This window comes from Sus scrofa, chromosome 11 (assembly GCF_000003025.6).
Source record: "Sus scrofa isolate TJ Tabasco breed Duroc chromosome 11, Sscrofa11.1, whole genome shotgun sequence".
In the NCBI taxonomy this organism is placed as follows: Eukaryota; Metazoa; Chordata; class Mammalia; order Artiodactyla; family Suidae; genus Sus; species Sus scrofa.
Window position 1 is genome coordinate 6,892,462 of NC_010453.5, and position 24,639 is coordinate 6,917,100.

Sequence of the window (24,639 nt, forward strand, 5' to 3'; positions counted from 1 at the left end):
TGAGGGCTGTGTGATCCAGACCTTCTGTCGGTTCTGCGTCGCCGCCCCTCACATTGCAGGAGCTCAGTTAGTCCTGGGAGGAGCTGTCTCTGGCCTCCTTGGGCTCCAGCAGGAGCTGCATAATAAGGACCTGCTAGCCTCGGCGTAGCCCTGGGCTCACCCGCTCCCCACCCAGAGGGCTGCCTTAAGGGGATGGGGTTCCACCTCGGGGAAGAGGGGAAAATCCATGCAGCTCTGGATGGCTGGGGTGGTGCCCATGGGCCATAGAATAAACCTTCTCCAAGGAGAGATGTCAGTGCAGCACTGAAGCCTGCTGCATTCATTGAGCACCAAGCATGGGAGGCAATAAGTAGCACTTTATGTATACATGGGGGCCGGGTAGGGTGCTTTGGAAATGGTTCCCAGTGAGCCCCCCCCTGGCGTCCAACCCTGCATGATCTCCTTTTATGAGGGAGATGGCTCTTGTGTCTCTCTCTCTCTTTTTTTTTTTTTCCGGCACCCTTGGCATGCAGAAGTTCCTGGGCCAGGGATGGTACCCGTAGTACAGCAGTGACAATGCTTGATCCTTAACCCACTGAGCCACCAGGGAACTCCTAGAGTCTCAGTTTTAACAAATAGAATACAGCAGAAGTATGGGATGTCCCTTCCAAGATTCGGCTACGGAATACTGTGACTTCCTTCTTCCTCTGGCTCTGCTCCCTGACTGGCTGCTATCGTGAGCTGCCCAGTGCACAGACCCACTGGGTGGGGAACTGAGGGAGGCCCCCAGCCAGCAGGCCTCAGTCCATCAGCCCACAAGAAACCGAAGCCTGCCTACAGCCACATGAGCGAGCCCTTCCTCCACGGAGCCGGGACCGCAGCCCAGCTGATGCCTGTATTGACCCCTAAAGAGACCTGAGTTAGAGGACCCAGCAGCCCAGATCCACTGTATTATGTCACAGTTTTAGGTGAGTGAGTTTGGGGGTAATTTGTTACGCAGCAGCCATAGATCACTAATACACATCATTTCCTTTACTCTTCACTAGAGCTCATTTACGGTCAGGACACAGAGGCTTGGAGAAATAAGGCAAATTGCCAAAGGTTACTATGCTCTGCAGACCAAAACGCAACCACAATTCTCCTTCCTCCTTCCTGCATTCCTCGTCCAGAGCTCCAGCTCGGACCTACCAGGAGAGAACTTCCTGGAGCTTCTATGCCTGCCCACACGTTCACAGATTTCCAGCTGTCTGTCTGACTGCAATACTCAACATAAAACCACGGATGCATCTTCAGAGAGGATCTTTCAAACCCCGCTTCCCCTCAAACAGGCTTCAAAACTTCAGGGGATAAAATCCATTTTGATTTTCAGGAAGCCCTCTGCCTGTCTTCTAGTTTAGGGATTTGACCAGAGATGGCGAAGAGCCAATCAGTGCAGGGCTGGCTCGTTGCTCTCATCGGCAATGTCTTATTTTGTTGCAGGGCTGGTACCAAGGATAAAGGAGGATTAAAGGGTCAGGGTATCGCTTATTAGCCACACCTGAAGAGTGAGCTAAGCGAGGCCAACCTTAATCTGGGAAAGGCCTGATTAGACCAGGGCCTCCCCCGGGACTCTGCCTCTCCTGTCCCACACTTTTTTGGGGTGCCATCCCTAGGACATCACTAAGGAGCCCCCCTTTCCAGGGACTGTACCCCATTCAGCATCCTCTATTCAGAGGGCAGGCCTGGCCAGCCTTTGCCTGAGCTCTTTGGGGAGGGGGGGGAACTTGGGCATCTTGTGGCTTCTTGGCACAGGTTCCTCATCCACAAATAAAACACTGAGCTGCGTGGCTTTTATTGTTTCTCAAGGGAAAAGCTACCCTAACAGATGAAAGTAAGTACTTCAGACGAGCAGCAGTCATAACAAAAAAATTTTCCCCCATAACAGTAGATGCAGAATCGCCCTGAAAACCCATCCCCTCTGTGTTTCACTCCAGGGGGCTGGCCTTTCTGCTCCACTCTCACTTCTGCACACTCCTTCTGGGTGTAGAGAAGGCAAGAGAGCCTCCCACCTCGGACTCACTTTTGAGGTCGAGAACTCTCTGGAAGTTCCCCAGCAAAGCACAGATATGTCAGCTCAGAACGTTACCTGGTCGGGTTTTTGCTCTGGCTGAATAAGTATAGTTAACCCATATCTATCCAGGAAGCAGGGGGATACATAAGGTCAAGACTGGGGTTGTACATACATTGAAATTCATCTGAAAAGATGAATGTGCCGTTTGACTCAAGGATAGATTTTTTTTATGGCAATATTTTAGGGCACATGATAGTGGAGCAGAAATTCAATTTATAAAGGCGACGGGTTGTACTAACAGATATGAGATCGATCTGCTTTGAGTGTTTATGGTTTTCTCACGTATTTGTGATAAGCGTGGTGGTCCCCGTTGTCTCCTATTCAACACACGCTCATAATTAAACAAAAGACAAAGCCGTTGATAAATGCTGCAGACCTGCGCACCCTGTCCCCCGCCCTCTCTCCGTGGCCCCATCGGCTGCGCGCGGAGACCTTACCTCGTCAGAAGAGCACAGCTTCAAGGCCTGGGCTGGGCAGGAGACACCACTCTGGCGGGGAGTGCCCAGGTTATGGGCAGCGCCCTGGGATCGTGCAGGGGGACCGGGGGCCAATCTGCGCTGACCGGGAGCGAAGAGAAGGAGGCCAGGACAAATGCAGATGGACGAAAGCTGAGCAGAGGGGCTCGGGCAGCTAAGACACTTCCGGCTGGAAGAATAAAAACCATGACAAGCACGAATCAGGACCTGACCCAGGTGCTCGGCAGAGTCCAGAGCAGAGACTGACCCCAGAGCAAGCCAGGCGAAGAAGGAATAGAAGGACCAGCAGGTGTGCATGTCTCGAGAAGTATCTCCAGTCCAGAGATGTCTGTTCCATTGCAAACATAAAATAAAATAAAATCCCAGCCCCCAGAGAGCAGTGGAACCATCAGGAAGCAGCATGTGCCCTGATCCCAAGCTTGGGCTCGCCAAGGGCCAAACACTGGGTAGCTAGGAGCTCAGTGACCTTTCCTAACTCGAAGCCCCGTCAGCTCCCTCGCCCTCCCCTTCCTCATCTGTAAAATGACGGTAGTAACAGTAGCTAACTTATTGGTTTGCTGTGAAGATTAAAAAAGATACTGTACTAATGCATGTGCTTAGCACAGCCACCGGAGCAAAGCCGATGCTCGATAACCGGAAGCAGCGTTCGCTGCTACTGTCAACAGCAAGCCGGAGTGTGGTCCAGCCTAGGGGATGGGAGGAAGCCCAGTCACACACCTGTTGCCAGGTGCCAGGGGATGCCTGTAAGAGGCTGTGGACAGGAATCTTGGACCAGCAACCCTGGAACTCTCCACAAAGCAGAATGAATTGGGTCATTCTGGCAAAGCACCCCCACAGTCCTTACCCTCGTCAGGTGTCTGCACTCTCAAAGTGCCCAGCCCCTGCTCTATGATGTGAAGCTTCCAGAACCTCAACATAACTGCAAATGAATCGTCTCTTCATGGTGCAGAGGGGGAAACCGAGGCTAGAGAGGTTAAACGGAGTGCAAAGTTCACCGGGAGTGCGGTGATAGAGCCGAGATGGAGATGGATCCAGATTCGAAGCCAAAACTCCGTCTGCTGCTCACCCTGGCCCGCCCCCCGTGCGTGGGACTGCGCGGGACTGGGCGGGACGAGTCCCCTCCTAAGATGGTGGTAGTGCGCATGCGGAGTGTCTACAGGGAGACGGGACCGGAAAGGGAGGCTCCAACGCCCGGGATACAGGCTCCAGCTTACCCCCCGGCTCCCATCTCTCCCTCGGGGGCCTTTCCAGCCGGGCGGGTCCTGGCAGGACCAAGGGTCCCAGGCCAACAGCTGCACCCAGAGCCAGAGAGAAATCCCCAGCCGGGCTTCCTCCGCCTCGATGAGCTGAGTCAGTGAGTCGGTGCCACCAGGGTTGCAGAAAGAGCGTCCTGCAAATCCAGGAGGCCCCGACGGCGGCAGCATTCCTGAGCCCAGGGATGAGGGGCTTTCTCATTTTTAAAGCAGTATCAGACAAACAAGGAATCGCCTCATTTAAGGTTAGACAGCTTCCTGGACGTCAGTCCTCCGTGTGCAGGCTAAACACAGCACCTCCCCAGCCGAGCCCTCCCCAGCTCTCCCACCAATGAAGGAGCATCAAAAGCCCACCCGCCCATCTCTGCGCACGGCTTGGGGACATGGCACTGGTCACTTTTAGGAACAAGCAATGCAGTTCAAAGTAAGCAACCCCAACCTCACAGCAGGCTGTGTTGCCAAAGATCCACGTGTTCATAGGGGGCGTGGGAGGAGGCAGGCATTTCTGCACACAGCGCTGGCATACACGGCCAGCCCACAAGCCATCAGCACGCCCCTTCACCCCAGTGCACAAACAGCAAACGAATCTATGGTAAACATTCTGTCAGGCTCAGCGCAACCCTGGAGCTGGGCTTTGCTCTGAATTTATTGAGGGGATGAATGAATTTTCCTCTCGGGAGTTACCTCATGAAAACGAGGCTTTGAGACTGTGAATCTGGATGTGTTATATGCAGTGTCAGCTAAAGCAGAGAGACCAGTAAGGGTGACACTAAAATCCCAGGTTTGGGAGTTCCCTGGTGGCCGAGCAGTTAAGGATTCAATGTTGTCACTGCTGTGATGCAGGTTCCATCCCTGGCCTGGGAACTTCCACATGCCACAGGTACGGCCAAAAAATAAATTCCAGTTTTGAGTGGATAGAGGTTTGAATTGAAGTAAGGGGATTACAGTGGAAATATACAAAAGTTTATTCAAGGTCATTAATCCAACCAATTCTCATCGAGCATCTCTGATGTACCCCGGAGATTTGTTCCTTCATTGTTCAATGATTAGACAAGTATTTATTGAGCACCTGTTATATCTGGGGGACGTGCGGGATTTGGAGACACAATGGACCCTATCCTTACGGGAGGCTGCAGTCTAGAAAGGACTTATAGATATTAAAACTCATCATTACCTGTGTGATGCACGGGAAGAAGAGGGAGGGAACAGTGCGAGGGAGCTGCGCCCCAAGGACGCGGGACCTGTAAAGGAAGGCTGAGCTGGGATCACTGATCAGGATGCAAGAGAAGCATTTTCCAGGCAGAAGGAACAGTGTGTACGGAGCTCAGGAGGGAAGAGCGAGTAAGCACGTCTGAAGAACGAAAGGAAGCTTTAATGCAGGGGGAGCAGAGTATACGGGGAAAGCTGGAAGCAGGTGCCAGGTTGCCAAAGGTTTTGTAAACCACAGAAAGAGGTTCTGCCTCAGTGCTTAGGGCTGCTATAGGCTGAAACGGGGTGGTCAAGTGATCAGATTGAGGTGGGTGATTTTTTTTTTTTTTTCCCTAAATCCCTCTTGGTTCAACCTGGACAAGGGATGGCAGAGGAGCAAGACTGGAGGCAAGAAGACCAGTGAGGAGGTTATGGATGGAGCCCAGGGAGGGAAGAGCAGGCTGTGGAGGAAAAGACAAGCTCAGTGTGGACACAGTTTGCCCTGCACTTCCAAAAGGACAAGTGCAGGTTTAAGTAGTGGGTTGGAGAGCCGGATCTGGAGCTCGGGTCATCTGAGCTCATAATGGTCTGGAAATTTTCAGCATAGAGCTGGAAATTATAGTCACGAGGAGAATGGGGCCACAGGGAAGGGGGACAGGAGAAGGTGTTTGGAATGAGAAAGAGACAAGTCAAAGCAGATGGCAGACACTGATGTCCATCTAGCTGCGAGGGACAGTGCGAGGAAGAGAAAAGGGGACCAGTGTGTCCTGAGTACGAGGACAACTGGCAGAAAGAAGAAAGTGAAGAGCCAGGGCCCCAGCCATCAAGGCGAGCACATCATGTGATGATACCCTTGGAACCTAGAGGTGTGACCAGACCCCTCCTCCTCTAAAGACAGACGTGATGAATAACGTGATAGATGGGCCACTCGATAGACGGAGTCTGTCCATATTCAGGGAACACCTGCCATGTGTTAGTCACTTTCCCTTGGTTGGAGACACCAGAAAAATAAGACGTAGTTACTCTCTGGAGAAATCCAGTCTCGGGAGGGACGACAGACTCAAAGGTAGATAATGATCCTCCCTGTGACTTGGTCACGTGAAGAAAGGAGTGGCCCTTCCACGTCCCAGAAGGGGCCCAATCCTGGGATCTGTATTGGTTTCCTGGGGCTGCCATTAGCAAAGTACCGCAAACTTGGTGGCAATAAGGTCTTTGTTCATATGTGACAGAACCTATCCTAGAAGAACAAAAATCTGTCCTCTGGAGGCTCTGGAAGCGAGAAGTCTCAAATGGAGGTGTGGACACTGCCATGGTCTCTCTGAAATCCCTAAGGAAAAGCCCCTCTTTGCTTCTGTTTAGACCCTGGTGGCTCCTGGCAATCCTTGGCTCTCCCTCATTCGTGGCAACTTCTCGGCCTCTGTCTCCACGTCCCTCTTCTCTGTGTCGCTGTGTTAAAATCCTCTCTTTCTCTTATAAAGCTGCCAGTCATCGGGCCTGGGCCCAGGCCCAGCCATCCAGGGGGAGCATATCTGAAACTGATTACCTGTGCAAAGACTCCATTTCCGTATAAAATCCCGCTCACAGGTACCCCAGGGCTGTACGTAGGATTGCCCAGATCTTGTACACATAGTAGGACTTTTGGAGAACACACGTCAACCCACCACGGTATTCTAGACATAGAAATAACATCACATCATTTAGAATTGGATTCTACTGCCTGTAACAGAAATCAGACAACCCTGGATTCAACAATTAAGAAGTTTCTTTTCAGAGTTCCCATCGTGGCTCAGTGGTTAACGAATCCGACTAGGAACCATGAGGTTGCAGGTTCGATCCCTGGCCTTGCTCAGTGGGTTAAGGATCCGTTGTTGCCGTGAGCTGTGGTCTAGGTTGCAGACGTGGCTCGGATCCTGTGTTGCTGTGGCTCTGGTATAGGCAAGTGGCTACAGCTCTGATTCGATCCCTAGCCTGGGAACCTCCATATGCCGCAGAAGTGGCCCTAGAAAAGACAAAAAGACCAAAAAAAAAAAAAAAAAAGTTTCTTTTCCCAGATAAGAAGGCCAGAAGTGGAGCTCCTTTAGTGGCGCAGCGGATTAAGGATCTGGCATTGTCACCGATCTGGCTCGGGTTGCAGCTATGGCACAGGTTTAATCCCGGGTCTGGGAACTTTGGCATGCTACAGGTGTAGCCGAAAAAAAGTCCAGAGGTCAGGGACCCAGAGCAGATGTGATGTCCTCATCCCATTCCTCAAGTCAGGATGACATGTGAGTCTCAGCTGCCCAAGCTGCCCCTAGGTTGCATATCCTCATGGGGCTCCTGTATGTACATCTTTAAATTTGTTTTTCTCCCATTAATCTTTCTGATGTTAATTTGATTAACTGAAGACCCAAGAAAGATAGAGGAAAATTGTTTCCTCCTCTACAGTATATTTGGTATTTATAATGTTTGCCACGTTTATGAGAAGTTGGGATATTGGAGCAGCTAATTGATTAGCTTTGTGAATCTAACTTGATATGCACTTGGGTGACTGATTTACATTTAAGAGTTTAAGCTGTAAATGTAAGAGCGTAGTAAACAATATTGAAATGCCCAAGAGAATTTAGGTGTTACCATATTTATAAGTTTTACTTATATTTATGAATTACCTAAATTACTAAGGTTTAGTGAGTCTACTTGGAATACTAAGGGGAAAAAAAAAAGAAACAGAATTATTTACACGTTTAAGGAAATTTAATTGACCAAATTGTAAAAGGCTTTTCAAAGTAATTGTTAAATTTTACTAATTTTTTAAAACAAAATCATAAGACACAATTTCGAAGCCCAAGGAAAGAGGTTTTTTGGGAGGGGTTTCCTTTTGTTTTTTTATATTTTCTTTTAGGTTTTATTCAGGTATAGTTAACTTACAAGGCTGTGATAATTTCTGCTGTACAACAAAGAAGTTTTTTTAATTTATAATTTAAATGAAATATTAGAGGAAGTAACAAAATAACCATAACCTACTTTTTTTTCCGCATTTCTCAAAGTTGCTTTCAGAGATCTACGACATTCTCACTGACGTCTTTGAGGCCTAAAAAGCAGAAAAGCTTCTCGAATTCCCCATGTGCCAGCCTTGCTGGTGGCTGGATTTCCACCAGGATGGCCTCCCCGATGCCCGTACAGAGGCTCACAGGGCGCCCCCTGCACAGGTGCACAGACACTCTGCACCCCCTGATCCTGCAGCGCCTGTTCCTCTCCATAGCATGAACCACTTTCAAAGAGACTTTATATTCTACTTTTTAAAAGTTATTGGTTGGGGGGGGGGTTGGTGGTAAACTTATAAGATGCAACTTCCCATGTTAACCATGTGTAAGTGTAGTTGACAGAACACACCAGTGACCTGCCTTTCCCACCTCCCTCCCTCCCCCATCGGAGCACAGAGGAGGTGCTCAGATCCCAGGTGGGTGGTGAGCACACCGGCCAGGTGCTTGACGTCATCAGTGAACAAAACGTCAGAGCTAGAACATCAGAGGACCACTGGATCCCTGACTGTGAACCTGCAATCTTATCCTAAGGGCCCCCATCCTCATTTTTCTATCCTTTGTGCCCATTTACCTGCTATTAAAACTAGAACTGCCCTGGAACAAGCCCCTGTTACAAGCTCCACGACTTACAGGATCCGTTCTGAGTACTCACCACATATGAACACTCAAGCCAGTTGCCCTAAACTGCCTAAGGCAGCGCTGCTCCAAGCGTGTCTGCGGGTCTGTAGCTGTTTGTTCCCTGCCCGTGACAAGAAATGGAGAGCCATTCATCTGTCGATGGACGTTTAGGTTGTTTCCTTGTCTTGGCTATTGTGAATAGTGGGGTTAGTAGAGCCAAACTATTGCATGTGGAGTGGATAAGCCATGAGATTCTGGTGTGCAGCACAGGGAACTGTATCTAATCACTTGTGATGGAACATGATGGAGGATAAAGTGAGGAAAAGAATATGTGTGTGTGTGTGTGTGTGTGTGTGTGTGTGTGTGTGTGTGTGTGTGTAACTGGGTCACTTTGCTGTACAGCAGAAATTGACAGACCATTGTAAATCAACTATAATTAAAAAATGTTTAAAAAAGCAATCGAGAGCCATCGGAGAAATTTTACAGCCACTTAACAAAATAGTTTTATGATTATGTCTTTTATATTGTATTTTACGTTTTTAATATTTTATGTGGACTATTTGTATGTCGTTGAACTAATAATAAAAGTTGGCTCTTATATTTTGTACCTTGGGCGATTTGCTGTTTCTCTTTCATACTCATTCTTCTAGCAATTTACACGCATTATATTTTCCAAAAGCGCCCGGCCATGATGCATTGGGAATGTTCAATGACCTGAAGGTCGTGGGCAGGCTCAGAGGTTCTCCCGAGGGCCCGTGAATCAAGCTGAGAGGCGACCCTGCCGGGAAGAAGGCTGGAAAGGCACCTGCCTCGGGCTGCAGTGCCCCAGCCCAGCTCTCAGACGCCCCGTCATATTGACCACCCATTAACGTCACCTCCTCACTCTCCTCCACCACCTGCTTCCTGGGGGAGACCAGCGAAGCAAGGCCACTGCGGAGAAGCCAAGAGACAAGTCCTTGAAAACCACCTGAATCAATGCGAGAGTCTGGTAACATGGCCAGACACAAAAGCGAAGTGGAATGAAGACCCCAAAACTCCTAACATGAGTCAGAGAGTTTGGTTCTAGTAAGAGCGTTGATATATAAAATAGCCATTCTTTTTACAGTAAAAAGCACTTAAAATAGAAATAGGGTGCCTCCATTCACAATAATAACAAAACCTATATGTCTTACTGAAGCATATAAAACAAGATCTGAATAAAGAAAAAGAGGTACTGTATGTTCAGATATATAGGCTAAATATAAAATACAACGTCGCCAAAAATTATCACATACATTTAAAGAAATTCAAATTAGAAATTTAAAAATGTGAGTGTTTTATTTGAAATAAGTAATCCTGACTTTATTTGGGAGAATAAATGCCTGAGAATTTCCCAGAAAACTATTTTTAAAATGGGAAAGAAGGAGTTCCTGTTGTGGCTCAGGAAATGAACCCTACTAGTATCCATGAGGGTGCGGGTTTGATCCCTAGCCCCACTCAGTGAGTTAAGGAGCCCATGGTGCTGTGGCTGTGCTGTAGGCCAGTGGCTGCAGCTCCAGTTTGACCCCTAGCCTGGGAACTTCCATATGTCACAGGTGTGGCAAAAAAAAAAAAAAAAAAAAAAAAAGAAGGTAAGGCAGGGTTTTGTTTTTTCTTTTTTTTTTTTTTTTTTTTTGGTCTTTTTTTTTGCTATTTCTTGGGCCGCTCCCTCGGCATATGGAGGTTTCCAGACTAGGGATCGAATCGGAGCTGTAGCTGCCAGCCTACGCCAGAGCCACAGCAACGCGGGATCCGAGCCGCATCTGCAACCTACACCACAGCTTACGGCAACGCCGGATCGTTAACCCACTGAGCAAGGGCAGGGCCTGAACCCGCAACCTCATGGTTCCTAGTCAGATTCGTTAACCACTGCGCCACGACGGGAACTCCCCAACAGGAAATTTTAATAAATAGTGTTATCACCACTGATTAGTCATCCAAAAGAAAATGTTTAGGCCATAAACAAAAATAAATTCCATTGACTCGACGGCTTGAATATAAAAAATAAAGCAAAATATTTTTAAAGGAAATCTAGGAGACTTAAAATCTAGGAGAGAAGCCCCTTTCAGCCAAGTCAAAAAACCCAGAAGTTATTTAAGAAGAATAGTAAATATATCAGACCACATACAAAAAAAGAGAAAGAAATTTTCTTAAACGGCAAAAGAAATATAAAGGAGGTCAGTAGAGGAACAATTGATTTGGAAAGATATTTTCAAATATTTTCAATATATTTTCAATATTTTCAATATAAATAATATTTCAATATTTTCAATATAAATAACCAAGGACCAGTATCTATAGCATATAAGGGACATTTACAAATCAATAAGGCAAACGAGCTTCTTTGTAAAAGTGGTCAAAGGCTCTATCACTGAATACAATAGCTCATCTCTTTCTAGTACTTGTGCAGGCTAGGCACTGCTCTTTGGGCTTTGCCTATGTTAATTCATTTAATTTTTACAGCAGTCCTATAAGTCTTATTTCTATCTTTGTTTTACATATGGGGAAACCGAGGCACAGAGATTTAAGTAACCTGCCTGAGGTCATATAACTAGTGCCTGGCAGAGCTGTGATTCTAACCCAGGCAACTCAGAGCCAGACTCTGTGCTAAACTGTCAATCCAGGTGACCAAGACCATGAAATACTGTTCAGAGCTGATGACGGTCAGGGATGCCCAAATTCAAGTAACAATAAAGACGGAGTCGCCCCTCTAAATCTACCCAGCTGGAAAAAAATTATAAAAAACATTAATACCCATTGCTCTCAGAGATATTGGGAAAAGGAGTATTCTTACATCACCGCTAGAAATGTGAATGGTAACGATTTTTGAAGAAAGCTATTTGAAAAAAAAAAAAAAAACAATCTGGCAGCATTTCTTAAAATGTTTAAAAATCCACATTCATTCTGGGCCAACAATCTCACTCTCCGGGAATCCAGCCCATAGACATAAAAGAATCGATTTGAGGAACGTAGTTATAAGGTTGTGTTAATGCGTCACTGTTGGGAGTGGGTGGGAGAAGCTGGAAGCAAGCGAGCGCTCCTCAGTGGGAAGGAGATGGATTCACGGCGGAACCTTCTCCGGGTAGTTCGCTGGAGCCAGCTCCAGACCCTGGCACACATCTCTTCCCAGCCCCGCTCTATCCTACCCGCATGTATGTAGCTTGGAATGACCCAGAGGGGGAATATTTAGGGCACCGATACGCGCAAACACTGCCAATCAGGGTTTTCCCTGGGACAGCTGGTAATTGAACATTCATCAGCACAAAATTGCCTCTGGTCCATAAAATGATATACAGCCATGAAAAATCATGCACCAAACCAGTTATGCTGTAGGTATTTTTGTGAGGTTTTATTGGGTGGAGTAAGAAAAGTATGCCTACAAGCCAGTTTTGAAATAAATAATTGAAAAAATCCTTATAGAAATTATATATGTGTTAATATTTTGCGTGGTTTCATCAACATGGAGGAACGGGAATTCCCGGTATAGCCCAGCAGGTTAAGAGCCCGAGTGGTATCCATGAGGACGAGGTTCGATCCCTGACCTTGTTCAGACAAAACAAACAAAACCAAACCATGGAGGAACGGACAAAGAATTTATAGGGGAGGGGTAACATCATTAGGGGTAGTGGGGGCGAGAGAGAAAGAGATTTTTTTTTTTAAGTAATTCTGTACACAATTCACATACACACACACACACCTGTACATATATGCATGTGTGTGTTCATAAAGAAATCGAGGAACAAAGACCAGGTAAGTTCATATCCACAGACTCATAGGGGTGTTTGTGACAGACCAGCAAATGAAAAAGCAAGTTGTAGAGGTATTTGCTTGGTGTGATTCCATTGCAATAAAAAGAAACCCCCAGATACGTGTGCATGTGCCCGTATGGGCAGCATAAAGGCTGGTAAATACATGAAACTATTATGTAGAGAACCGATAAACAGCAGGTCCTACTGTATAGCAGAGGGAACTACATTCAATACCTGCAACAAACTATCATGAAAAAGATATTTAAAAGAATATATATACAATATATATCAGAACGTGCGTAATACATACTGTACATATAACTGAGTCAGTCTGCTGTACAGCAGAAATTCACACGACATTGTCAACCAACTATACTTCAATAAAATAAATTTAAAAAGAAAAAGAAAAAAAGCTTGTAAGTGCTTAGACGGGATATCCCATCAGAGTAGGATGGGAAGTTGGTCCTGGTGAGCTTTTCTTCATTTATCTTTAAGCTATTTCACCTGTTACAACCAACAGGCTGTGTTTTCATTTTTTGAAAAAAAAATTTTAATTTGCAGAAAAAAAATAATTCTTTCTAACTATCAGTGCCCTTTCACACACTTCCTCACCTTTGTCCCTCCTGACTCTGTAAGAAGGATAAACACTCTTATCTCCACTTCACTGTCAAGGAAGCAGAGCTCGGGGTGCAAGCTGCCTCGCTCAAGACCACACAACCCTTAATGGGGGAGCCCCATCAAGTCCCATCACCCGCCCAGGCCTCTGACCTACACTCCAGAGGGCTGAGCAGGTACCCCCACGGACACAGGGGGAGAAACGCAGTAGCAACACCAGAGAGGGACCAACAGTGTCTTCCCAGGCCGGTGCATCCCCATGCAGACAGGAATGAAGTCTGCTCTGACATCAGACATCCCTGAATTCGGAATTATCTGTGTTTACCAAGGCTGTTGGTCTCACCTCGCTTGAAACAGCATTTGCCAGTCATCTGGAGCTTCAGTGCTGGTTTCACAGGGATTCACCAGGTCACATGGCCCAAAGGACGTTCTACCGGGGGGAGGAGGGAGCAGGATGCGTCCTTCCCAGGGTCCGTGAGCTGCCCGCTGGAGCCTTCGCTGCTGCTCCCACCAGAAGGGTACCATGCTGGATCCCACGCCTGTCCTTTCCTGCTGGAGGTCCCCCTCGGGGCATGGATCTTTGTGCTGCTCCTTTGCCACATCAGCATCTATAACAACACACCTGTGCTTATTTAAGAGCTCCCCGAGTCCCCGAACACTGAGGCGTGTGCGCTGTGACACAGCCAAATGAACCACAGTGGGAGCCCCCAGCAGAACCAGGCCAGCGGGCACGGCCCCTCCCATCTTACCATCCCCGATGGCAGGAAGCACATTCTCGTCCTACAGGCGATGTTTGTCTTTTGAAAGTGGAGCAGAATAATGTTCAGAGGTTCAGAAACGCTCTTTCCACATCTCCATCACCTGGGGTGCGTTTGACCAAGACCAGCAGTTTGGTGGATCTGGTTGTACCGTACTGAGGAGCGGAAGCCTGGACCCAAAGCCGCAGACACACTCAGCTCTGCTACCACCCATGGGCTCTGGAGCAAGTCAGAACCTCTTTGAAGGTCAGTGGCCTGGTCTCTAACAAAAGCATTGTAAAACCTGCTTCTCCTCTCTCATGGACCACTGTGAAAATCAAACCAGGAAATATAGGAGAAGATGCTTAGCAGGTCATAAACCACGTTGTTGTCTTGCTGTGCCTAAGAAAGGAAAAAGCTCCTCCGTAGGGTTCCTATTCTCAGACACACATATTTTAAAAAAATACATACTAGGAGTTCCCACTGTGGCACAGAGGGTTAAGGACCTGGTGTTGTCTCCGGGGTTGTGTGGGTTCGATCCACATGCAGCCAAAACATATCTACCTATCATCTACCTGTCTATCTTCGTTTTGAAATCACTCATGGTTAATACCAGTTCCCTGGAAAATCATTCGGTAGTGTTGAATGAAACTCCCTCAAAGAGATTCTGTTGATATAAGTGCAACGGTTTGTTTGCCATCAACAAATAGGAATTTTTAAAAGATGTTTTCTTCTTGGCTATAGTGATTGCTGCTTGGCACTATGCAAATGCCTTTATTTCAACAACGTTTTCTCCGTTTCTGAGACAGGCACTTTGGGAACAGGCTGGGTACAATGTGTTGCTCGAGACTTTTAAAATGCAAATAAGTCTTGCAATTCAAAGTTCAGAATAGTCTTCTAAATTTGAACAGTACTTTAGATTTTCGGAAAGCAATCTGGCAAAGATTCTTAAAATTAAAAATAATCATCTCTGTGGCTATACATGGGACAGAGCACATTGCGAAGCTAACATCCATTGAATATCTCCTACGTGCCAGGCTCCAGGCTAAGCGTTTGGCATGGATGATCTCGTTTAAACCTCCCAACTCAGTGAGCGGGTAGGTTTTTACCCCCCCCCCCTGGCCAACGAGGAAAGATCCACTTTCCCCCAAGCATATGCATGGACATGTCACTGCTACATTGGATACTGGTTACACTTACAACGTCCCCAAGCCCTGCCAGATGGGCCAACAACACAGGAAGAGCCACGTTGTCTGTACGCCAGCCACTGTGCGAGACCCTTGTCCCAAAGCGCCTCCTTCCAGCTCCCCCCGGCCCCACCATCCCCAGAGAAGGAAACGAGGCTCAGAAAGGGCGCAAACTCCTCTTGCCAACGTTGTTCTTGGCTGCCTGGCCTTAAGCGTAGTACGTTGCAGCATTTTCTCAATGAAACAGAAGGAAAGTCAGAAAATGCATAGAAACGTGGGGAGGGGAGGCTGGTCACCATCTCGGGTGGAACAGAATTACAACTTCAAACATCGGCGAGGAACCCAGGACACCTGCCAAGGGTCAGCCAGAGTGAAACGCCCGAGGCGGTGACTTCATAGTGAAGCTAATTTATGCATATATTGCTGGTGGCATTTTTACGGTGAAGTCACCGCCACGGGCGTTCCACCCTGGCTGACACGGTAGGTTGGTCCCACACCCTAAGGGACAAAGCAGATTACAAACGGGTGTGGGCTGCCCGAAGGAGACCCCGAAACGCAGGCGACACGGCAAAATGGAAACAGCCATCGTGTTGCAGGGGGAGGAATTTTTCACCTCCTAAATCCGCTTCACTGCTTTCTCCTATTGTTTTTACAATAAATAAAACTTGGGCGGGAAAGAGATGTTCTCCCGTCGCGGCATTTTACAACTGAGGGTTGCATTCCTGACTTAAATTTAACAAGAGTATCACCAATACAGGATGGAAAAGCCAAGATTCGGTCATTTTTAACTCCCGCCTTCACCGACGATAGTGAAAGCTGGCTCTAAAGCATAAACTTTTACGGACCCCATTCAACTCCTTTATTTTCTTGATGAGAAAGTGGAGGCCCAGAGACGTGGAATGCCTGGTCTGGGACAGAGAGCTGCCTACGGAGCTTGGCGCTAGCGCCTGTGGTTCCCTTTTATGAAGCTTCTATAAAATGAAAATCACATGCTATTTATATGAAACCACCTCGAGGTGTTTTACGATCGACATTTCTGACACCAGAGGTGTGGGGTTTTTCCCAACACCAGCAAATGCTCCAATTCTCTGGACACCCTGACACTCGCTCTGGGGAGGTGGGACAGGTGAGGACTCAGTCCCGCAAGACTGGTCCCACTGCAGATACCAACCCCACGCCCCAGGCTGTCACCTGTACTTCGCGTCAAATGGCTATAAATCTGGAGCTCCCATGAGCCCCTCCTCAGTTTCAAGAATTTGTTAGAATGGCTCACAGAATCCAGGAAGATGGCTTATTGTTATTACTGGTGTAGCGTAGAGGCTGTTACAGAGGACACACGTGAAACGCCCGGGGAAGCGGTGCGTAAACAGATCTGGAAGAGTCTGGAGCGTGGGAGCCTCTGTCCCCATGGAGTATGGGGACACCACCCTCCAAGCACATGGAGGCGCTCAATCAGCCTGGAAGCTCTCAGAACCCCACTGCGTAGGGAGCTTTGTGCAGATTTCTTTCAATAATTGGTCCCTGGGAAGTGAACTTACTTTCCAGCCCCTCTTCTCTCCCCGAAGGATGGGGTTGGGGCTGAATCCTGCCCCGCTCTTTCTGGCCACCAGCCCCACCCTGAAGCTAGGCAGGGGCCGCAGCCCCTCGGGCTCTCATGCAAAATCAAACCTGTGTAGGAGTTCCTGTCGTGGCGCAGTGGTTAACGAATCCGACTAGGAACCATGAGGTTGCGGGTTCGGTCCCTGCCCTTGCTCAGTGGGTTAAGGATCCGGGGTTGCCATGAGCTGTGGTGTAGGTTGCAGACGAGGCTCGGATCCTGCGTTGCTGTGGCTCTGGTGTAGGCCGGTGGCTACAGCTCCGATTCAACCCCTAGCTGGGAACCTCCATATGCTGAGGAAGCAGCCCTAGAAAAGGCAAAAAGACAAAAAACAAAAAAAAATCAAACCTGTGTTTCTTCTCTGCCCCGCAGGAAAAGTTCATCACTGAAGCAAATGCGTAGACCTCAGAATTCAAACGCTGGAGAGGTCATGTCTAGAGCTCCTTCTAGAATGTGTGGTTGAGTGTGTTGGCCACAGTCTGGAGGTGTGAGCTCTCTGGAAGGCAGAGGTCCTCACTGTGGGCCCCCTGGCCCCTCTGCAGCACATCCCCTGGGGACCTGCTGGAAACACACATCCTCAGGCTCCGTCCACACTGCGCTGAAGCAGGAACTCTGAGACGGGGACCCCGCAATCCGAATTCTCTTGGATCTTCAGGTGCTTCTGACGCACGCGAAAGGCTGAGAACCAGGCACCGAGGCCAGCTTCCAACCTCATGTGCATCAGCATCTTCTGAGGGTCCGCTAACATGTGGGTTCTGATTCACCCCTGGGGCTGGGGTGATGTGGAGAGAGAGTGCTTCTTTTTTTCTTTCAATGAATCTTTTGTTAGAGAAGCTTTGTTACTTTCTTTTTCTTTTCCTTTTTTTTTTTTAAGGCCGCACCCGCAGCATACGAAAACCCCCAGGCTAGGGGTTGAATCCGAGCTATAGTTCCCAGCCTAGGCCATAGCCACGGCAACCCTAGATCTGAGCTGTGTCTGTCACCTAAGCCACAGCTTTCAGCAATACCGGATCCTTAAGCCAGTGAGTGAGGCCAGGGATTGAACCCGCGTCCTCATGGATACTAGTTGGGTTCTTAACCCACAACGGGAACTCTGAGAAAGTGTTTCTAAGGAGCTCAGGATATGCTAATCCTGCTTCTTTGGGGACCATACCTGGAGAGGCAAGATTCTCCCAAAGCTGGAGGCCACAGGCAGGCTGCGAGTGGTCCCAGCAGCTCAGATACTGAACCTCTGCCTTCCTTGTCCTCACCAATCAGTGTGATGCAGGACCAGCAGGTTCCGCCTGCCACACACCGGGTGTCCCCTGCAGCGTGTTCCACAGGCAGAATCTCAGCACCACCCCAGACCCACTGAATCAAATCTGCATTTAAATAAGATCCTCAGATTTGTCTGTAATATTGAAGGAGGCCATGGGATGCCAAAATTGCTGAGCCAGACTCCTGCAGCCCAGGCTGCCTCAGGCTCGACTCCACGTGACTTACAAAGGTTATCACCTTCCACATGCGAAAAATGCCCTTGCTGGGGACCAGAGGTGAGAAGTTAGGGTTTCACCAGAGGCAGCAGCCAAATTGGGGATGGGGGTGGAAAAATGGGGGACAGACTTCATGCAGAACTTTTTTTGTCTTTTTAGGGCCCCACCTCCGGCATACAGCATGTCCCAAGCGAGGAGTCGAATCGGAGCTGCAGCTGCCAGCCTACACCACAGCCACAGCAACGTGGGATCCGAGCCACATCTTTGACCCACACCACAGCTCCCAGCAACACTGGATCCCCGACCCACTGAGCAAGGCCAGGGATCGAACCTGCGTCCTCATGGATACTGGTCAGGTTCGTTACTGCTGGGCCACGATGGAAACTCCAGAACCATTTTTAAATGTGAAAGCATTAAGAAATACATACTAACCCCCTGCCCCAATAAAAAAAAACCCAAAAAACCAAAAAAAAAAAAAAAAAAAACCCAACAACAACTTGCTGTTGATAGTTTTTCCAAACAGTACGACTTCCAAACCGAGGTAACCCTTACCCCCTCTTAAACCTCCACACCCTGCTCCAGAAACAAAGCCAACAGGAAGGAAGGGTGTGATGAAGAAAGGGTTCTATTAGAAGCATTTTAAGGCAATTGCCTGCAGAATGAGTTTCCTGCTGCTGCTGCAACAAATTGCACAAACGGAGCAGCTTAAAAGGACACAAGTTTACTAACTTACAGTTCTGGAGGTCGGAAGGCAGAACTTGTCTCACCGGGCTGACCTCCGCCGGGGTGGGGGCAGGCTCGTGTGCCTTCTGCAGACTCTCAGGAGGGAAAAGCATCCCCTGCCTTTTCCAGTTTCCAGCGGCACCTGCGCTCCTTGCCTGGTGGCCCTTGCCCCCATCTTCAAAGCCGACACATGGCGCTTTCAAATCTTCTCCGCTCTCCGGCCTCTGCTCTGGAATTGGTGATGGTTGAGGCTGTGTCACTCTCGTTCAGCACTGGGGACCGTGCAGCAGTTCGGTGTCAGACGTCCCACTGTCGGCAGGACTCAGCTCAAGTTATTTATAGTGTCAGTGACTTGCCTTTTGCATTAATGTAACCATTTGCATTAGATGAATTTTTAAGATAGGAGCCAGCTCAGCGCCAAGCCGGAGAGTCTTTCCTGCTCGGTGGGGCTCACAGGGACAGCTGAATGAGGCCGAATGGGTGTTTCTATTTATTAGGCCCAGCTGCCCGCATGCCAACCCCAATTACATCGGAAATACCCTTATGAAGCCTCCCTTGAAGACAAGCTCTTCTTTCTGGCTCTAAAGGACCTGGCCGAGGGGTGGGCATCAGGCAGGGGCCGGTCCCCTCGGCCTTCAGCTGCTCAGAGGGCTGTGACCTTGGGCAGGAAGCCGTGGATGCCGGGGCCCCTTCAGCCTGTAGCTGTTCTTAATTTATGCTCACGGAGTCCTCCCAGGAGGGGCTCCTTGTAGATGGTGCTAGGAGAATACATGTACCTGCAGCGCTGGAGCATCTGGACAGCTGGACACTGCACACAACAGAAAAAGGTCCAGGGCCCATCCCGCAGGGGCTGGCTTAGAATGAGGAGGACAGAGTAGCCGTGCAGAGTGGTAGGTGTCATGGTATCAATAAATAAGGGGCGTCGGGGACAAAGGGGGGGGCCTGATCCAGCCTGAGAGACAGATTCGACTGGGGTCTTGGAGACTGAGGGGTAAACAGGCGAAGGTGGGGGCACAGAGGGACGAGCATCAGGCAGGGCGAGGTCTTAGGGTTCATGTCGTTGTTATTATCATCATCATCATCATTATTATTATTATTATTATTACTACTACTTACTCTTGCCCCCATGCTTCACCCAGAGGCCGCTGTGATCCTAACACCAACACCGAACCCAGCCCTTACCCCTCACCGGCTCCAAGGGTTTTGCACCCATGGACTCGCCGAATGCTCACAACCACCTGCGAAGGAGCAGGACCATCCTTATCCAGGAAGGAGAAGGGGGCCCCGGCAGCGGGGAACGGGGACCACACACCCAGAAGAGTTGCCCTGCCTCAGAGTCTGACTCCAGAGCCCTGGCCCTGAGATGCATGATGCTCCGAGTCCTGGGTACCAGGGACCATGACAGGGGCACGCCAGGCAGGGTGAGTTGCAGCACCAGACAGGACATAAGGGTTCTGGATTCTTCCAGTCGAGAGCTCAGTGCCCTGGAGAAGTTGAAGAGGGCCCAGCCTCCTGTTTGCAGAGTGTGGACGCTGCAAGAGGGAAGCAGGAGGTGGGGACAGAGAGGGACGGAGCAGGGGTGGGGTGTCGCCGAGTTCGGTGCTCCCCCTGCAGTGGGGAAGGATTCCCGGGGACCCCGCAAAGACAACAGCACACACGCTGGCTCTCAAATCTTTGAGCCTGGAAGGAAACTGGCCCTTCGTGAGGCTGTCCCTGTGCAGCCCAGCAGGCACCCCGGTCCCAGGGGAAGAGTGAGGGTCCCTGGGCTCTGTGCTGACAAGCCCACGCCAGGTGGCCCTGGAGGGGCGATCCAGGGTGGTGGGACAGACCAACATCAGGGCCCAGGCACTGGGGCGTCCGTGGATGCTCAGAGAACAAGTCCCACAGCCCTCCCTCCTGGAAGCTTGCCCTCTGTGTCCTCTGCTACGGCCGGGGACTGCCCCGGGCTCTTCAGGGTCCAGAGCAACCTGGCGACAATCCTGTTGTTCCAACCCCGGCCTGAGGTCCCCAGAACTGCGCCTCACCCCGCAGCCTCTTCACTGGGAGGGGATGAGCCCCGCAAAGGCTCTTCTGCGACTTCCCATCTACATACTCCATTGATTTGCAGAGATGCTGCCCACGGAGATGCTGGCTCTGACCCCTGGGTGCCTCCAGGGCCGGCAGGGCCTCGGGCTGCTGCGGGGAGCAGGGAGCGCCCCAGGCCATTCTGAGGGGTCTCCCATCATCAAGTTCTCCTTAAATGCCCTTAAAAGAAAGAGTCTTCCTATCTGAGGGGAAACTGAGTGCCTCGGGCTAATCATTCCAAGTGCCTGCCAAGTATTACTGCCTTTTATTTTAATTCTCTTCATTGTTTTCCACTGTCCCGATTATCCTTTAAGGGCAGAGAATTTTGAGTTAACCAGATGAACTGACTGCATCGGTTCTTCCCCAGCAGCCGTGGTGAAGAGCTGGCAGAGTCACGTCCTGGTTGCCACCATTTAGTGGCCTGGGCAGTGCGCTCCATCTTCCTGTTAACTAGGGACAAAAACAATACCTGTCACCAGAGCTGTCGCGAGGTTGAAATGAGTAATTGCTCCTGAAACACGGAGAGCGGGGGCGGGTGTGTGGCAGATGCCATGTATGTGTTTCCTCTATTGTTATTATTATTGTTGTTTATTTAACTTTTCCTCTTCTTCCCGATCTCTGCTTCCCTTCCCCTCTGCAGAAAACCAGTCTAAAGTGCTTGATATATGGCCTGTTATCCTGGTAGGCAGGCTTTTCAAAGTCAGAATTAATTCCAGGCCACAAGTCACAGCTAACAGCCCATGATGCCCTGTTAACCATTCCCACAAGTGCCCGGTGAATTACGACCAGCTACAGGGATCAGCACTCTCTGCGCCAACAATGCCATTTGCCCATAAAATAAATTCTTTACAGGCAGATCATCTTTGCTGACAGGCTGTATGTCTGGATTCTTGGTCGCAAGCAACAGAAACTGATTCTGGCTGAGAACCTCTCAGAATGACCAGCAGTTAGTGGCAATGGGGAGCTGTTCCTTCAATCCATGCCATCCTCAGCATAGGGCATCTTCCACAAGGGGATGCCCAGGGTATCACCACCCCGAACATGAGGGGAGAAAGTGAAAAGAGGGGGTCACCGACGGGAGGTCTTATTGGCCAGGCCTAGAAGGGGCCCCAAGCCATTGGCTCGAATTGAGTCACAAGACTCGGGGACAGGGAGGCTGGGATGTCCTCTGGTCACGTGCCTCCAGGGGAGAAGGAAACAGGCTTAGTGACTAGCGAGCAGATTCTGCTGCAGAAAGCAAGCCTGGGGTCCTCCCGGTCACGGGCGCCTCCCCGAAGCCTCCACGACAACCGGCAGTTCCAGACAGTGAGACCTCCTGTGACAAGGGGCTGTCAGGATTTGCCCTGTTATTTCACTTTTGCAAACAGCTTTCTTCGCTGAGGTTGGCGGGTCCCATCTGAGCAAGAAACCACCCAGCTCCTCTCCCACCGGACAGTCCAGCCAAAGGGCAGAGGCGTGGCCAGCGTCCGACCTGGGTGGGAGCTGGCACAGTGGGCGCGGGGGAGCGGATGGACGGGGTGCATAGGCAGGGCTGTGCTTGGGGACGGGGCGGGAAGCAGGGTAGCCCCTTCCCGGCGGCTGCACCATCTCGCCTTCTCAAAGGCCTCAAAGACCTTTCCTCTTACGCCTACCAAGCCCCATGTCCCTGCATTGCTCGAAAATTCTTCAAAAGGCGGGGGGGGGGAGGGAGTTCATATTTCACGGGGACAGAGTTTCATTTTGGGACGAGGAAAAGGTTCGGGAGCTGGACGGCGGGGAAGGTGGGATCACAGTGTGAACGCACTGGCGCCGCAGAGCTGAACCCTAAAGATGATGACAACGGTGCAACGATGTCCGTTGCCACATTGTTGGAAAGGGAGGTGCTAAGGAGGAAAACAAGAGTTTGGAGGGTCCTCCAAAGGCATCGTGCTGCGCGAAAGAAGCCACACACACAGGGCTGAGCCCTGGATGATTCCATGTACAAGCAATTCTGGAAATCTCAAAATTTTTAGAGAAAAAATCAGATCCTCATTCCCAGGAGCCAGGGTGATGGAAAGACTGCTGATTGCAGAGGGGCTGGGGAGATGCTGGGCGCTGCCAAAGGTCCCTAAGGTGGTGATGCATAACCGTGTGTACTTGTCAAAACCCATCACGTATACCAATAAAGCGGGCTTTTAAATTTTGGGTAAATTATACTTCGATAAGCTGACGACAGACACTGTTACCTAAAAATTGCACCCTGTTTCCTGGGTGTCTGCTGGGGACTTGAGGGACCCCAGGCACCCCTGGTTTCCTGAATTAGAGAAGAAACAGCAGGGATTCCCACGAAGTGTCAGAGGCGCTGGGGAGATGGAAGGGCAGGTGAGTGGGACCAGGTAACAGGACTTGGCAGATCCTGTCTGTCACCGGCCCTGGCTCTCCTGTGGCCTTGCTGGATCGGCCCAGGGAAGCCAAGGTGGCTCCTAGGGGCAGGAGGGCGGCGGGGGTGGAGCCACAGCCAGTGCTCAGCCCGGCGCCCACAGCTTGGATCCCTGCGCACCTCGGGGCGCGGCTCTGAAACAGCGCCCTTCCCGTTCCTCATTCTTCTCCATGGTGCGTCCAGAAAAGCAACGTGGGCCTCGGTTGACTCTTTCATTTCTCATTTCCATTCCCTTGGTGTTCTCCCACCTTGTCCAGGGCAGGACCAGGCCCTGATGACTCACGCCAGTCAGGGAGTGAGTGGGGAGGGAGGTGTTGGTGGGGGCACAGCACCAACATGCAATTAAAGAGCAGCAGCTCCGGGCGGGCCTCCAGCTCTCCAGCCCCAGCCTCTCCATGGCATTTTGATGGCAGTGTGGAGGATGAATTTAATGGCCTTTGGCTCCCCTTGCAGTTCCCAAATATGATGGTTTACCAATTTAAAGAGACGGCAGAGAATAATAACTTGGTGTTCACATTTCTTTAAGCAGTGGAACACTTTAGGTGTGAAAGGGAATTTTACGCCAAACCCTAACCTATGAGTGGAGCTATCTGCTTGAAGCACGGTGACAGGGCTGTCCTGGCAGCCCAGGTGAGAGGCCTCAATCCCCCGCCCCCCACACCCCTGCCAGCCTCTCCCTCCCTGCAACCATCTCCAAACAGCCCCTCCAGCCCTGAGGCACCTCTGGGAACACTGGGCACTTCAGAACACAGCCTGAAGCTACAGGCACTGGGGAACCAGCACCTGCTCTGAATCAGGCATTTGGGGGCATGGATGCCAATTCCACCAATGGCCACCAGGTGGCCTCAGACAAGCCGTTGCTTCTGTGGGTCTCAGTCTTCCCATCTGTAAAATGGGGATCCTGATTCCCACCTCCTCTGATATTGGGGGGGGGGTTATTGAGGCAAAACAGACACACAGCCAACAAGCACTCCTGGGCACATCTGTCTAGAAGGTGTGAGCAGAATTATTATCTCCAGGGAAAAATCTCAAAGCTGTCCTTAATGTTGACAGGAGATATGGGAATCAAAGCATATATTTTCTTTGATCAGACCTAACTGGACAGATGTTTCATCAAATGACATTTGATTAGGCTATTGAGTCTTTAATTCATCTATTAAGCACATCATGACCTGGGCCCATCCCATGTGTGAGAAAGGCCCCCACCCCAGGAAAAGGCCAAAATACAACAGGAAACAAACTCACAGCAACGAGTTCATTCTCTCAAGTTATAAAAAAGTAAAGTATGCCTGAGAGTTCATTTTGTACCCAATAGGTTGTAAAAAACGACAAACAAAAAAACCCTAAAACGACAAACAAACAAAAAAACTCTCTATACTTATTTGCAAACAAAAAAATCCTCTATACTTATTTGCTCGAGCTGCTGTAACAAAGT

The 24,639-nt window shown here is 49.7% G+C and overlaps 1 long non-coding RNA gene across 1 annotated transcript in view; it reads right to left on the bottom strand.

The window, feature by feature from the left end:
- The window catches only part of LOC106505250, a 215,180-nt gene that overhangs the window by 111,749 nt on the left and 78,792 nt on the right, over positions 1 to 24,639 (bottom strand). The window contains exons 3-4 of the long non-coding RNA XR_002336641.1: positions 13,370 to 13,634; positions 2,527 to 2,734 (exon numbers count right to left, since the gene is read on the bottom strand). This is a non-coding gene — a long non-coding RNA (uncharacterized LOC106505250). The remainder of the gene's footprint in view (positions 1 to 2,526; positions 2,735 to 13,369; positions 13,635 to 24,639) is intronic.